At 42.9% G+C, this 13,730-nt stretch overlaps 1 protein-coding gene across 1 annotated transcript in view; it reads right to left on the bottom strand.

The window, feature by feature from the left end:
• lrfn2b (leucine rich repeat and fibronectin type III domain containing 2b) overlaps positions 1-13,730 on the bottom strand; it is a 273,402-nt gene that overhangs the window by 192,567 nt on the left and 67,105 nt on the right. Inside the window, exon 2 of the mRNA XM_074685512.1 lies at positions 6,439-6,499. The gene's annotated coding sequence lies outside the window, so the exon portion shown is untranslated. The remainder of the gene's footprint in view (positions 1-6,438; positions 6,500-13,730) is intronic.

Genomic DNA, 13,730 nt, shown 5'->3' with positions numbered 1-13,730 from the left:
TGTTTGCGGCCCCCTGACTGAGACTGTGAGCGTGCTGAGCTCAGAGTCTGCAGGGCGGCTGCAGCAGAATCGATTCAGCTTAAAGACACAGTATCCAGGCGTCTGCTCTCCCAGGGCGGGGAGAGGCTTCTACAGGGAGCGGGTTTTTAATGAGGCCCTCCGTCAGGGTGACACCTGCAACGTCACAGGCTACACACACACACACACACACACACACACACTGCTGTGAGCACACAGTCTGAGCGGCCTGTAGCTGAACACACTAGGGACTAAGAGGATGTGAGCTGAGGGAAACACATGCTAAATATCGACCAGAGCTACAATCTGCTCACACTGAAGGTCTGCTACAGGAGGTTTCACTTTACTTATAGCTTTCAAAAAACTAGTCAGTGATGCTCTTCACATCCAGACAAACTACATCTTTTTTCCTTCACGTGTGTCCATCTTGTGTGAGATGCACTGATGAAGACGCCAAAGGAGCAGAGAGCACGGTCTACTTTTTGCCATGTGATGAAGGTATTCTTCTAGTTTAGAGTTCACCAACAGCAATAAATGAAGCACTGTGCTATTTTAGTTTTTTTTCACTGGGGTTGTATGAGTCACTAGCGGTGGGGTTGCTAGTACAGCCATTGTTGTACGAGCAACAATGGCTGCCCCCTCAACTCAGCCCTTAAATAAAAACCCGCTGGGAGAAACAGCACAGAAGCTAGGCTACAGTTTCTGCAGATAGGGCTGAAACTGTCGCATAAATTAGCAGATTTTGGAAAATGTAGGAATATACAGCTTATGTATGCATGCTTTTATGAACAATATAATACAGATGTGCTTTTTCTAACTTGGTTGTACAGATGTGCTATTTGTGTTGGTATGCATTGCAAGACACTTGAGGGGGGGCTGGGGGCTCCTAGTGTTTTATGTAGCACCCAGAGTAGAGAGTGACCACAAGTGAAGTTAATGCTTCTGCCCAATAATAGACAGAATTAATTGTGTGTGTGTGTGTAACTCTAATAATCCTTGTTAATAATTACTTTTTTTAAAGTTGAGGTATATGTTTCAGTCAAAGTGATGAAGATAAATAATTAAAGGAGGAAGAGAGAGATGTGAGTCTAACAGTCCCTCCTGCAGATGAGTGAGAACCAGGAGACAGAGAACAGCCTGCAGCCAATGAGAGGGGAGACAACGCCTGAAGATGACTCAACTTACTTTTTTTTTTAATGGGGGTGGGTGATATAGCCTTAAAATTATATCACGATACTTTAAAGAGGATATGGGGGAAAAAAATGAACAATTCATTATTGGTGGTTGCTGCTTCTGAATAACAGCATTTTATTGCACACACAGCATGGAAGCCACTTTTTCAATCATTTACTACAACTACACAAGCTTGAAATGTAAACATAGTAAGTAGGTCAGATCAGAGTCCTGCACGGGTCCAATTTTCAAGATCCGCCCCGCCCCTATCCCTGGGACGTACAAACCCGCACCCAAACCGCAAACCCGCACATCAGCCCGATTATTACCGCAACCCCGTTGAAACAGACCCACAGCCAGACCCTCAACCTTATTTAAAGTAATCATTTTGGGTCATATTGTCTGAAAATTGAACGGTATATCGCCATAGTTCAGATGTCAGTGAGTAAACAACACACCTGAATGAATCAACTCTTCCAATAAAAGCCTGACTTCAGCTCCATCATCAACCCTCTGTGATCTTCTCACATCTGTAAAATCACTCGTTTTTTACGTTTAATGCTTTTAAACTTTTAATCTCTTTAAGGGCCTTTACATGTGTAATAGTAGACTTACTTTCTGTTCAGACTTAAGCGACGCTCAGCAGGTAGATCATATCACAACCATGGATGTATTATAAGAACTGGATAGCGTGGCTCAGCCTTCCGACATGTTACGGATTTACGGATGAGGTCTATGTTTTTTTACAGTCTACATGGTCACAGCCTCACAATCGGCTTACAACTTACATTTTTATTTTATTGTATCTATTATTATTTTATAATAATTTTGATGTGTCAAACTAAAACCTGCGACCCGACCCGCATGTTATTTTTTCCACCCAGATCTGAACCCGGGAAAAAAAAAAAGTTTTTAAAAACCACCCGCAAATCAGCTGTTTTTGCGGGTACCCAACCTAGTGCAGGACTCTGGGTCAGATCCAGAGAGAATCTGAAATTTTGGTGGAGGAAAAGTTAATCTTCACAACTCTATACGACACAACACATTCTTTCCATAAGAACACCAACAGAGAGGAGAAGGCATGGACTGAAGGAGCAGAAGTTTAGGGAGGGCCAGATGAGCTTAACATGCTAATTAATTACCATGAAAGTACGGTGTCATAGGTGGGATTCCTGCAGGAACATGTGGTTCTCCTGTGATCTTGTGATCCCAGGTTTCCAGCTACTAAGGGCGCTGCCCTGCACGGCGCTGTGCAGCGCTCCAGAGACACATCCAGTATGATTTGGCACACACGGCGCTCATGTTTTATGTGTGAATCAAGGATAATGCTGATGAAGGGTTCAGACAGTCATCATCAGCCCTGTTGCTGTGAGGCTGCAGCACTAAACGTCAAGCCACCGTGCAGCCCTATCAATCGATCAATCAGTCTTTATTTTTGCAGCGCCAAATCATAACAAACGTTATCTCAAGACGCTTTACAAAAACATTCCCAGGTCTAGACCCTTAAATGTTAATAAAGTTTTAGTAGCAGAAACCCAACATAAAGACAAGATAAGGAGTCTTATCTCATCTTTACCCAGCATGAGTACAGGACTTTGCAGCATTTCGGAAGTTACAATGGCAAGGAAAAACTTCCCTTTAACAGGCAGAAACCTCAGACAGAACCGGACTCTTGTTGGACAGAGATCTGCCTCGAAATGATGCTCAACCGTGGACTCAAGCTCTGACAGGATCACAGCCATTACAGAGCAACTGGTGTTTTAGAGGAAAGAGTGACTGTGCTAACTGGAGGCCTTTGGCTGAACTCCAGAAAAGTTTCCTGAAGTTCAGTCACAGAGTATCTGCAGTGACTCTTCATCTGTTGAGGCTACAAACTGATTCAGAGAGAGTGAAATTGTTCACGTCTGTCTTTATATTCAGTCTAACACTTACTATTGTTCAAACCACCAAGAGTCACTGCCAAATGAAAGAGCTCAGAGGAGTAGTACTACTACTAGCAGCACTAACACAATTGTCTAACCTGATTTACCTTTTAGGATTACTCTGCAGACAGTACAGCCTGTTTCCTGCTTAGCGCTGAGGCAATCAACCTGGAGCGGCTCCAAAACTTTTAGTGGTGAGGACTCCAAAAATAAGGCCCATGTTACAGCTTTCAGAGCCACCCCTTAAATACCACATGGCAATGACACAGAGTTATCTCGTCTCCATCAAACAAGCTGCATCCTAAAGACGGAGGGTGGAGGTCCACTGGGACCCTGTGACTGCACGGCCCGTTGATCCCGAAGCCCCCGTGTCATCCCACTCCTGAACACAATAAAAACAGTGTGACACTCTGCCATGAAGACTTCTGATGCATGCAGAGGTATAAATAATGGATTGGTGTCACAGGATGGGTTCTGAGAGCTCTGGGACTAATCTCATTGGATGCCGCTCCTCCTGTGTCTGAAAGCTGTCAGGTGATCGGGGACTCGGCACAGCGGCTTTTTGGCAGGGGAGAGACGCATAACAACAACACAAAGCAGCCAAACAAGTCCTGATGGGTTTCTGGCTGTCGACCAAAACAACAAATTTAATAACACTGTCACAGATCCAAATGTTTCCTCCCAGACTACAAATGATACCTTTATATCCTTTTCCTGTTTGAAAAGGCAGGAAACAGAGACTCACAAGCTTCCAATGGCTTCACCCTGAGAGACAATGAGCTGGAGCGACACGACACCAGGGAGGAATCTGGTCTGGTTAAATAAAGCTGCGTATGAAACACTTTGAGATGATAAAACTATAAAAAATTAAACAAGAAGTTTAACAAGCAGATAAAGCTGCTGTCTCCAGCCTGACTTATTCAACTGGAGTTCACAGGGGTGTGACCCAGTGTGAATGAAGAGTGGTTCAAATCTCTGAGAAAAAAAAATGGATTCAGATTCACTTTTTCACTAGCAGAGGGCGCTAACTACCCTGTGTTTTTCTTCACCCTGTAACATGTTACTCTGAATATTTCCTGCTGTTTTCACACATCAGCTCACTCTAACTTCTCATGGAAATGTTTTCATGGTGCAAGAGAAATTCAAGATTAAAAATTCAGCTCACCTATTTATTCATCCAGCCCACACTGATAATTCAGGAAACTTTTAAGAGTCTTTGCAAGAGAGGTGTGAAAACCACAACTACTTGTGCATTTGTGAAGCAGACTCTGGTGACAGAGACTTTGTTACCTGCAGTTGTGGAAACACAGGGTAAGCTGGCTAAGGAAGCTATAAAAGTCAAGTTGTGGATTTTAAAGGTCCCATATTCTGCTCCTTTTCTGCAGTTTAATATGGATTATTGGTGTCTTCATGAAATGGTAGTGAAATGGTACAATGCATTGCATGAGCATTGTTTCCAGGCTCTCATAGCCCCTCTGTTCAGAACAGTCTGATTTAGTGGGCGTGACCTTCAAATGTAAATGAGCCACTGCTGATACCGCCCTGCTCTTCCACATCACTGAGAGCGGCGCCTCCAGGTGCACAATGTTTAGAAAACAGCGAAGCTCTTTTACTGTGACATTACAGGCCAAAACAACAGGCTAACTGCAGCTAAAGTTAGCATCCTGAAGAGACAGGGGGGACACTGGGGAAAAGCTCTTACATCTGCTCCACAGCACACAGCATTTAAAATACTCACATTTCCAGGGTCCCAGGTTTGTTGGCGGACGGTTGGTAATGCGCCTGGATTCAGTACCAGTCTATTCCCTAGCCCTCTGTTGGACTGTCCAAAGTTGGAAAAGCAGTCGGCCATAAAGTGACTAGTACACACATGCACAGTTTTACTGAGTGTAGCTGGCACATTTCCTTGATAAATGAACTCTAGCCACTTAGTCTTGTCTTCTTCTGAGATAGGAAGCTTGTGCATGGAACTATGTGGCTGTTTACAGCCAAAAATAGAGCAGTGATGGCTCTTCAATCTCGGCATTCTCTTTCCCGCAGCTGGAGAGAATTCTCTTCAGCAGCGAGGAGGGGAGTGGGAGGGGGGGAGGTTCGGGGTATGTGTTCTGATGAACCAATCAGGTCAGACTTGGTCCTGATTGGTCAAAAAAGGGAATTGCTGACGACGAATCCAAACAGCTTTACATTCTCAAGTGCTACTAAGTACAGGTTTTGTCATTACATATCACATTTTGTGGGCTGGGAGGAAAGCCAAAGACCCACAAATGTCACTAAAAGACTTAAAAAAAATGAATTTTGCACAATATGAGCCCTTTAAAATTTTTTTACAAGAAAGAAAATGAAAACACCCGCCAAGTTGTGAGTTTTAGCAGTTTTTAGTGCAGAATGCAGAGTAGCAGTTTCAAAGCATGGAGTCAGAAGTGTTTCTCCTCTGCCTTTTAAATCCAGAAACTGTTAGCTGAAAGGGAAGTGATGAGTAGCTTTCAACTCTTGAATTACTGTGAGTATAAATGTAGTTAAACTTCTGGAAGCTGCTCAAAGAAAGAATCTTGAAGCACTAAATGAATTACAGTAGTTCACTTCTGTCCAAACATTAGTGTCTGAAGAAATCTGTAAACTTGACAAAGATGCTGAAGGACCAGGACTCTGTGAAAGTTGCTGTTTCACACATTTGTTAAACAAGACTCTCTGACTGTCAGAGGGGTATAGAAACGAGATTTTCCCCTCGTCGTTCACGCTCACACATGAAAAACCCTCCCATCACCACAAACGGCCCAGCAGCTGCTTTGAGCTCTGCAGGCTGAGGATGTGCTGACGTGACCTCAATCCGCTGCCTCGCTAGCTGCCTACTTAGGTCACGGTCGTCTGGGCCTGTAAGAGCTTCTCCTTCATCAGGTCCGACTAAAGCCTCACACACACTGCCCATCACCGGCGTGGATTAGAGGACTAACCGTTCACACACGTCTGAAGCTGTCTGCTTCACTGAGTCATGAGAGGCTGCAGCTGCTCTCCACACACACACACACTCACACACACAAAACATCACCTGGAAACAGGGTGGGACCAGAGGTTCTGTGTCTCCTTCAAACATAAGCCCACAAATCCAGCTCTGTGTGCAGCGTTATCACATCAGGGGGGGCTCTTTTAAATCCTCAGCCAACATACATGGACGTGTTAACAGAATTAAGAGCTGTTTAACTCTGAGGCTCTGCATGCAACATGAGACCCACACATCATCCACAGCTCTGATCATCTGCTCAGAGTTTGAAACCAAATCTCAGGTTACATAAGACGTCGAAGCAAAGTCATCTGGATTCAGTCTTACCTGTTTCTCACTGAGATGTCCTGATAAGGATTCAGCTTGAAGACAATCAGCAGGTCCATTTCTGTGAACACAGAAAAAATAAATAAATGAAACAGATGATGACGATGAAATGAGATCACACCTGCCAAAGAAACTAGTTTCACACAGAGGGCTGGTGAGGCTCTCCTGTGCTGCGTGTTCAGTCCAATAAGCTGTATGACTGACAGACAGCTGAAGTCACAAACTGAGGAGTTTCCGCGCTTCCCTCTCCATTGATAACCTCAAACCTGTTGACTCCTGGTCTGGCACCACCCTTTTCGTCCTTTTGTTGTTGTAGTCAAGATAAATACAAACTGATTTTGGCACTGTCTGTTTCATTTTGAAAGTCACTGGGTGTTTTCTGGTCATTTCCATGCACAACATCCTGTGTCAACTTCCCCTGAATTGATGAGTCACAGCTCTGGCTTCCGGCTAAAACAGGATGACTGCTTATTAGTTGTGACTTACTGGACCAACCGCACAGCTGAACCACAGCAGAGTAAATCCAGTGTAAACTGACATATTGACTTGAATCAAAACCTATCTGACCAAGCAGAGACAGACTGGAGACCTATCTGGAGTATATCAGCCGTTAGAGAACAGGTATGTCTATTTGGGATTGCAGGCAGTTTCTGCCTCTGTCATATTTTTACTCACTGTAGAATCAGGACAACCATGACTATAGGCTGATGTAACTCAGTTATGTTTTTATGTAGTGTAAACAATTTTTAAAGCTGAAATCCATTAGCATTTTTTCTGTCCAAGGGTTTGGGATCCAGGGGGTATTGTTTATTTTAATTAGTCTTAATTTTGTCCCTCTGGTTCCCTCATTGTAGCTTCACATTATTTACAGCTAAAGAAGAAAACATTTTGTCTTCTCACTGGCGTTCTGCCTTTGTTTGAAACACTTTGTCTCTTTAAGACTCCATGCTCCACAAACCCCCTCCCTCTGATTGGCCAGCCTTCTGGAGATCTGTAGGGGGCAGAACTGTGCACAGACCTTGGTGTTTGAGGCCAACTTGTGAAGATCTTCTGCCACTCTTGGAACAGACTGAATACAGTGGGGGAAATACGTATTGAACACATCAACTTTTTCCTCATCATATTAGATACATTTCCAAAGCTGCAATTCAAACTAAATTTCAACCAGACATTGGTATTAAATCAAATAATAAATACATGAAAATAAATCACAACGTTCAGGTCCATAAATGTTAGGCACAGGCAAAAAAAATTAAAAAATGCATTGCCTTGCCGTGCAATGTTTTCTCTGTAACAATTGTACCTGCTGCCTCCAAGTCTTTCTGGAGCACTTTCAGGGTGGTCCTTGGCTCGTTGAGAACTCTTCTGACTATCTTTCTGACTCCCTGGTCAGAAATCTTCAAGGAGCTCCTGTGCGTGGCCTGTTGATGGTAAGGTGGTGCTTCTTCCACTTGTGAATAATGGCCCCAACGGTGCTGACTGGAATATTTAGGTGCTTTGATATAAGTCTGTAACCAGTTCCATTCTGATGCTGAGCAACAATCAGGTTGTGAATGTCTTCAGAGAGCTCTTTGTCTTTACCCATCATGAGGTGTGTGCATTTCCTTGCCAAAGTATACAGCCTTTCAATGGTGTGTTCAATACTTTTTTTCTGTGTTATCGTACTTAATTCCACATAGTCATTATTTATGGACCTGAATGTTGTGATTTCTTTTCATGTGTGGATTATTTGAGTTAATACCAATGTCTGGTAGAAATTTGTTTGAATTGCAGCTTTGAAAATAAATGTAATGAGAAAAAAGTTAACACGTTCAATACTTATTTTCCTCACTGTATCTGACTATGTAGAGGTTTGGAAATCTGCACATTCAGTCTGAACATTTAGCGCTGAATACCCCCTCTTTAAAGTGTGTGCATGTTTGACTTCTGGTTAACATACATGCCTGCAACCCTTCACCTGCAGCTCTGGCTTAATGCACAAGCAGGTCATGACCCCTGGTGTTTTATGTCATAGATACAGGGATATCAGTTTGATAGTCTTAACTTCACATGATGGAATTAACTCAGGTTAAGACTCTACTGATAAAGCGGAAGTTTTAAGTGAAGCTGATAAGTCATTTTAAAGTCACAAACCCACAGTAATTCTTCCTTCAAACTGATTCAACATTAATCAGAACATAATCATGAATAAAGTTTTCCATTTCTGCAGATAAAGCCTCTTAAATCTTTCTGAGTGAACCTTGAACAAATCATTGGGTTGTGATAAATAAAAAGCCAGCGCTGATGCAGCACAACACCGCAGCACAACGCCGCAGCCCCGTCTGCTCTTGCAGCCGCTGGATATTAAAATGTAGGAGGTCTGAAAGTGACAGCTGATCTCAGTTCTGCTTGAAAATGTCACACTGTCTGCTCAGCACCGTTTCCTGTCAGCTCCTGTTTATATTTAGGTCTGCAGCTGTGAAATGAATAAACATCAGGTTGATCTCCGCCGCTGCACGCCGACAGGGCCGTACTCGCTCACTCAGGTGGGATGACACCGCTGCCACGGCAACGACATCTCGACTCCGCCTGTCAGCCCTCAAAGCGGCTTCAGGAGCGTCTGCGGTCGGCTCAGGCTTGTTTATGTGAGGACATGACAGTAAACATCTCAGGAAAATGTTTGTGACGTCGAGCAGGAACATGAAGAAGAACTCTGCTTACTGTCTGTTAATCCAGAGTTTACAGCTGCCTGCATAATCCAGTTCATTTAATTTAAAATTAAGAACATCAAAGTAGAAGAATACACACTAAAACTTCCATAAATGTCAAATTGTTTTGATTTTGAAGGTTCTCATTGGATGATGCTCGGCTGTGCTCAAATCCAGAGAAGTCAGTGTTACATTTTTTTTCCATTTGTAATTTTTTCGCTGAAGTTTCTCACCTGATCTATATTTGATGTAAAGGGTTTCTGCACAGATTGTTTACTTGTTGTTGTTGTTTTCTTGTTAGTTGATGAAGCTTTAGGTGGCAGGAACAGAGGGGGAACATTCACACCCTCTGAATAAGGCTCAGATATTGGCAGGTCTGTGTTCCTGGTGGGGAACTCTCGAGGCGACACTTTCCTCTTCCTGTGCTATGAACACTTTCTACGCAGCAGCTTTTTTCCCACGTCTCGATGAAGTGTAAATGATCCTGAAGTGTGCTCAGATCCAAACTGACATCAGGACATTTTAATTAAAACAACCATATTCAACCAACACACAGCAGATCCCGTTAGGCCTGATGATGAAGTAACAATAAGTTAGTGTGCAGCGTGTGTGACACACAGACAAATACCTGCAAACACACCTGCTGATCCTCCCTCAGAGAGTGGCTGTGATGAATGAACCAGCTGCAGCGGAGAATTAATCTGTAGGAAATTCTCATGCATGCTGGAGCCTGGCCCACTGCAGACGCTTTGCTGCAGACGCTGCTGCAGACGCTGCTGCAGATGCTGCTGCAGATGCTGCTGCAGACGCTGCTGCAGACGCTTCTGCAGACGCTTCTGCAGACGCTGTGCTGCAGACTGATGATTGGGTAATGTGTTGAAGCAGCTTATTGGTTGTTTGCACTCTCAGGCTGATGGTCAAACAAGCGTCTGTGTCCGACCCGGGAAGAGCTCCAAGTTTTTTCCGGGCCGCAGACTGGAGGGAGCAGATCCACTTAGCTTTTTCACTGCACTGCCTTCTTTTGCTTTGGCTGTTCAATTGACGAGCAGCCAGCCGGTAAGAGCACATTAAGTTTTAATCTGAGCGTGATGCATGCTTATTGCTCCTGACGGCCACAAATGAACTTTTGTCGCTGGCAGCTGCAGAGGGAAACAAAGCAGAAACAGGAGCGGAGCGGGACGCTTTTAAAAAGCTCATATACACAGTGTTCTTACAAGTCTGAGCTGTTTGTGCTCTCAGAGCAGAGTGAGGATGAGGACTGACGCTGTGCTGAGTAACCAGTGTCAGATCAGGACGTCCTCATCTACTGTTGTACTCACACGAACAAAAGCATTTCATACAAAGACACTCCAGACTTCATCTGCCTCCAGTACAAATCAAGGACAGCCATCTCAATGCCTGTTAGTGTTCACTAGTCAATCTTTGTATTTGAACTCATGCACACATTTTTCTCACTATATAAGCTTTTAATGCTGTGTTAATGTGCAGCATGGAAAATTACCTACTATTCCACTCCCTCGAAGTCACAAGGATGCATTTAGGTACCTAAACACTGTACCTTTTGATTTTTTTGTGAGTCGGTACCTGGTACTTTTGACATAATTTGGTCAGTACCTATAAAAGTACCTACTTCGCTACCCATCCCTAGGTGTTCGGAACTTGGAACTGGAACTGGTTTCTACAAATAAAAGAATAAAATTTAACACACTAGAAAGTTTCTCATAAAAAAAAAAAAAAGTTAGCCATTGTGTTAAAATTCACGCCGCATGTTTATTTACCTGAATTCGTAGTTGAGAATTCTCACTTTTAGTTTTTATTTAGACAAATTTAAAACCTCACAAGCTCTGTGAGGATTGTCCGTTTGGCGTTGACTGCAGTGACACCTTGGGCCACAATAAGGGATGAGTACCTTTCACAATTGAAATGATACAGTACCAATGCCCGGTACCTGACAATTGGTATCAGTACTCAACGGTCCCAATTTTCTGTTCTTTTGTGTGTTTATGTGGTAATAAATATTAATTTGTTTAATAATAAAATCTCAAAGATTTTCAGTTCGACATATTTATTTCTTGATATATATTAACTTGAAATGTTGTGTTCACATCCAGCATGAAAAATCGCCTACTCTTCGATTCTCTCACAGTTACAAGGATGAGTCTAGGTACCAAAGCATTGTACAGTTTGGTTTTAAGTGAATCAGTACTTGGTACTACAGACAGAATTTGGGTTGGTACTTCAAAAAGTAACTAATTTAGTTCCCATCCCAAACCACAATCAGTAGTGTTTTCCCGGGGATGAAGATTACGTTGTAGTTATGTTCACTGTTGGGAAGGTGAGCAGCCTGTTTCGTGTTAATCACAGCCCAGTGCTCTGAGACGTGTACATAATTAGTGAATCCTGGTTATGTCCAAACAGAGCTCATCTACCAACTCCAACCTAACCAACCAGAGCCAACATAACCTCACTCTACATTTTATTGATAGACTCTCAAGTTAGAACAGACCACTGCAGAATAACTGCTGCCTGTGGGTTGGAATCAAGCGGCAACCTCTGGTTTAAAAACATGAGGCAGTGTGGAAGTGCTATGAACTGCAGGCCATCGAGCGTCTGCTTTAGGATGCTCCAAAAGTACCATAAACCACATACACACCAAGCCACAAAAAGGAGAAAAAAGACACTTTTTCAAAGCACAAATACACATGTACAAAATTCCCTCTGGGTATCTGGGAAATCACATATATTTTCATACGTGATTGGCCTGTCGTCCACAAGAAACTGCTGTTTTACATCACTAAAAACAAGGTTTTCTGAAAGCACCAGCCAAAGTGAAGATTAAAGAAAACTCTGCTTTCATCATTTCATATATATATATGTTGGAAACAGAGTTTTTGATTCTCAAAGTCACAGCTGAATGACAGGTTCATTTTGATTGGCTGGCACAGGTTTTATGTCTGATAAACACTGTCAAATATGGGTTTGGAAGGCTTTGGTCGCACTTATTTGCGGATTTGCCCGCTGCGTGTGGACAAAAGTATTTTTAAAAAAGAATAAAGGGCGATATTTGTTTTTGAAAATACCCGGCTACGTGTGTACAAGGTCTGAGAATGTGAGTTCATCCAATCAGAGGCACAGCTCACCTGATTGACACCTGTCCAGACTGACCCTATAGCTGTTAGTGAGAAAGCTCAAGCCTGCCTCATTTCCACCAATGATTTGATTCTGTTCCAGAAACAGACGGATGACCCCACATTGTCTACGGTTGGAATGAGCATCAGCACAAACAGCCTAACCTGTGTTTTAGCTCATGCTCTATCACTCTCCTGTTCAGCCCAATAAAACATTTTCTTCAAGAAAAGGGACAGAACTCACTTCTCACTGCTAAACTTTTCCAACAGGTGCAGTGTTATCAAAAGGACTTTAAGTCTGCATGCTGTAAATTGATTTGTGACATTTAGAAATAACTAACTTTAAATCATGAACAGGCAAAGAAATAAAAGTGAGACTGTTTGAAGTTCACTTATTAAGTCCTGACAGGTTCTTTAAGGTGAGTCAGTAGAAAATCCCAGTCATCTGTTTATCTCGCTGACTTGTTCCACCTTAATTGCTTCTAAAGTGACTGACAGTGGTAGTGCCAGCAGCCAGCTCTGTCTGCACCGGCTTTACTCACTATGATGAAAACAGGAGGTGATTAACAACTTGTGCAAGTGTGCAGAAGTTGTCAACTTGTATCAGCAATGCAACTCTCTGACAGAGGCCTAATGGCTGTAATTATGTTGGAGAAGGAGAGGTTGTTCCACACAACAGGCTCTAATGTTATCTCAGTTTAAGAAAAAAACAACAAAACAAGCAGAAAGCAGATTTCTGCAGAGAACGACTTTATGAAACTACAGTAGGACAATCAATCTGAAATAATGTGCTAATTCAGAGTCAGCACAGGCTGCTTGGCGCTGTGATTCTCCTCTGTGAAGCATCGACTATCTCAAACTTAAGCAATCACCTTCCTGTTTTTAAGCCAAAGAACTGTTCTCTGCATGTCTCCCAGCTGTCAATCCCCTCTGCGTGTCACACTTAATGTTCTTCTGAGAGAAATAAGATGAAAGTTTGATCATCCCTGCAGGAAAAATGAGGTCACTGAAGCAATAAACAGTAAGAGGCTCAAGCAAAGACAAACCAAGCAAAGAGGGAATTCATCCGGCAGTTTAACGACCACAGTCACTCACAGAGTTTAAAGGATCGCAGATATATGTGCTAAATGAGCCTTATTATGTATGCATGATTCAATATGTGAAGAAAAAGATCACATCAAGCAAACGTAATCTGCCCATCCTGTGCACTGAGGAGCTTCAAAGGAATAATTAAATGCTTTAATGCCTTGCTCAGAGGCACTTCACAATAACTGCTGAAGGAAGGAGAATTGTGAAACATCAGGGTCGAGGACAGTGAGCTTCAACACAGCTGTGTGAACTGGACCACGCTTTTCTTTAAGGGGGACAGTTTGTCCGTGACACAATACACTTCACAACACCTCTGGAGCTGAATCAGTGATAACGGCTGCAAAGAAAGGAAATGTTTTAAACCTGGTCAGACTTCTGGTAACTGTGA

This window comes from Halichoeres trimaculatus, unplaced genomic scaffold (genome assembly GCF_033239565.1).
Source record: "Halichoeres trimaculatus isolate MK-OKI-2021-1 unplaced genomic scaffold, fHalTri1.1 fHalTri1_scaffold_13, whole genome shotgun sequence".
Lineage (NCBI taxonomy): Eukaryota > Metazoa > Chordata > Actinopteri > Labriformes > Labridae > Halichoeres > Halichoeres trimaculatus.
Note: the sequence above shows the minus strand (reverse complement) of the source record. Positions and strands in the feature narration are given on the sequence as shown.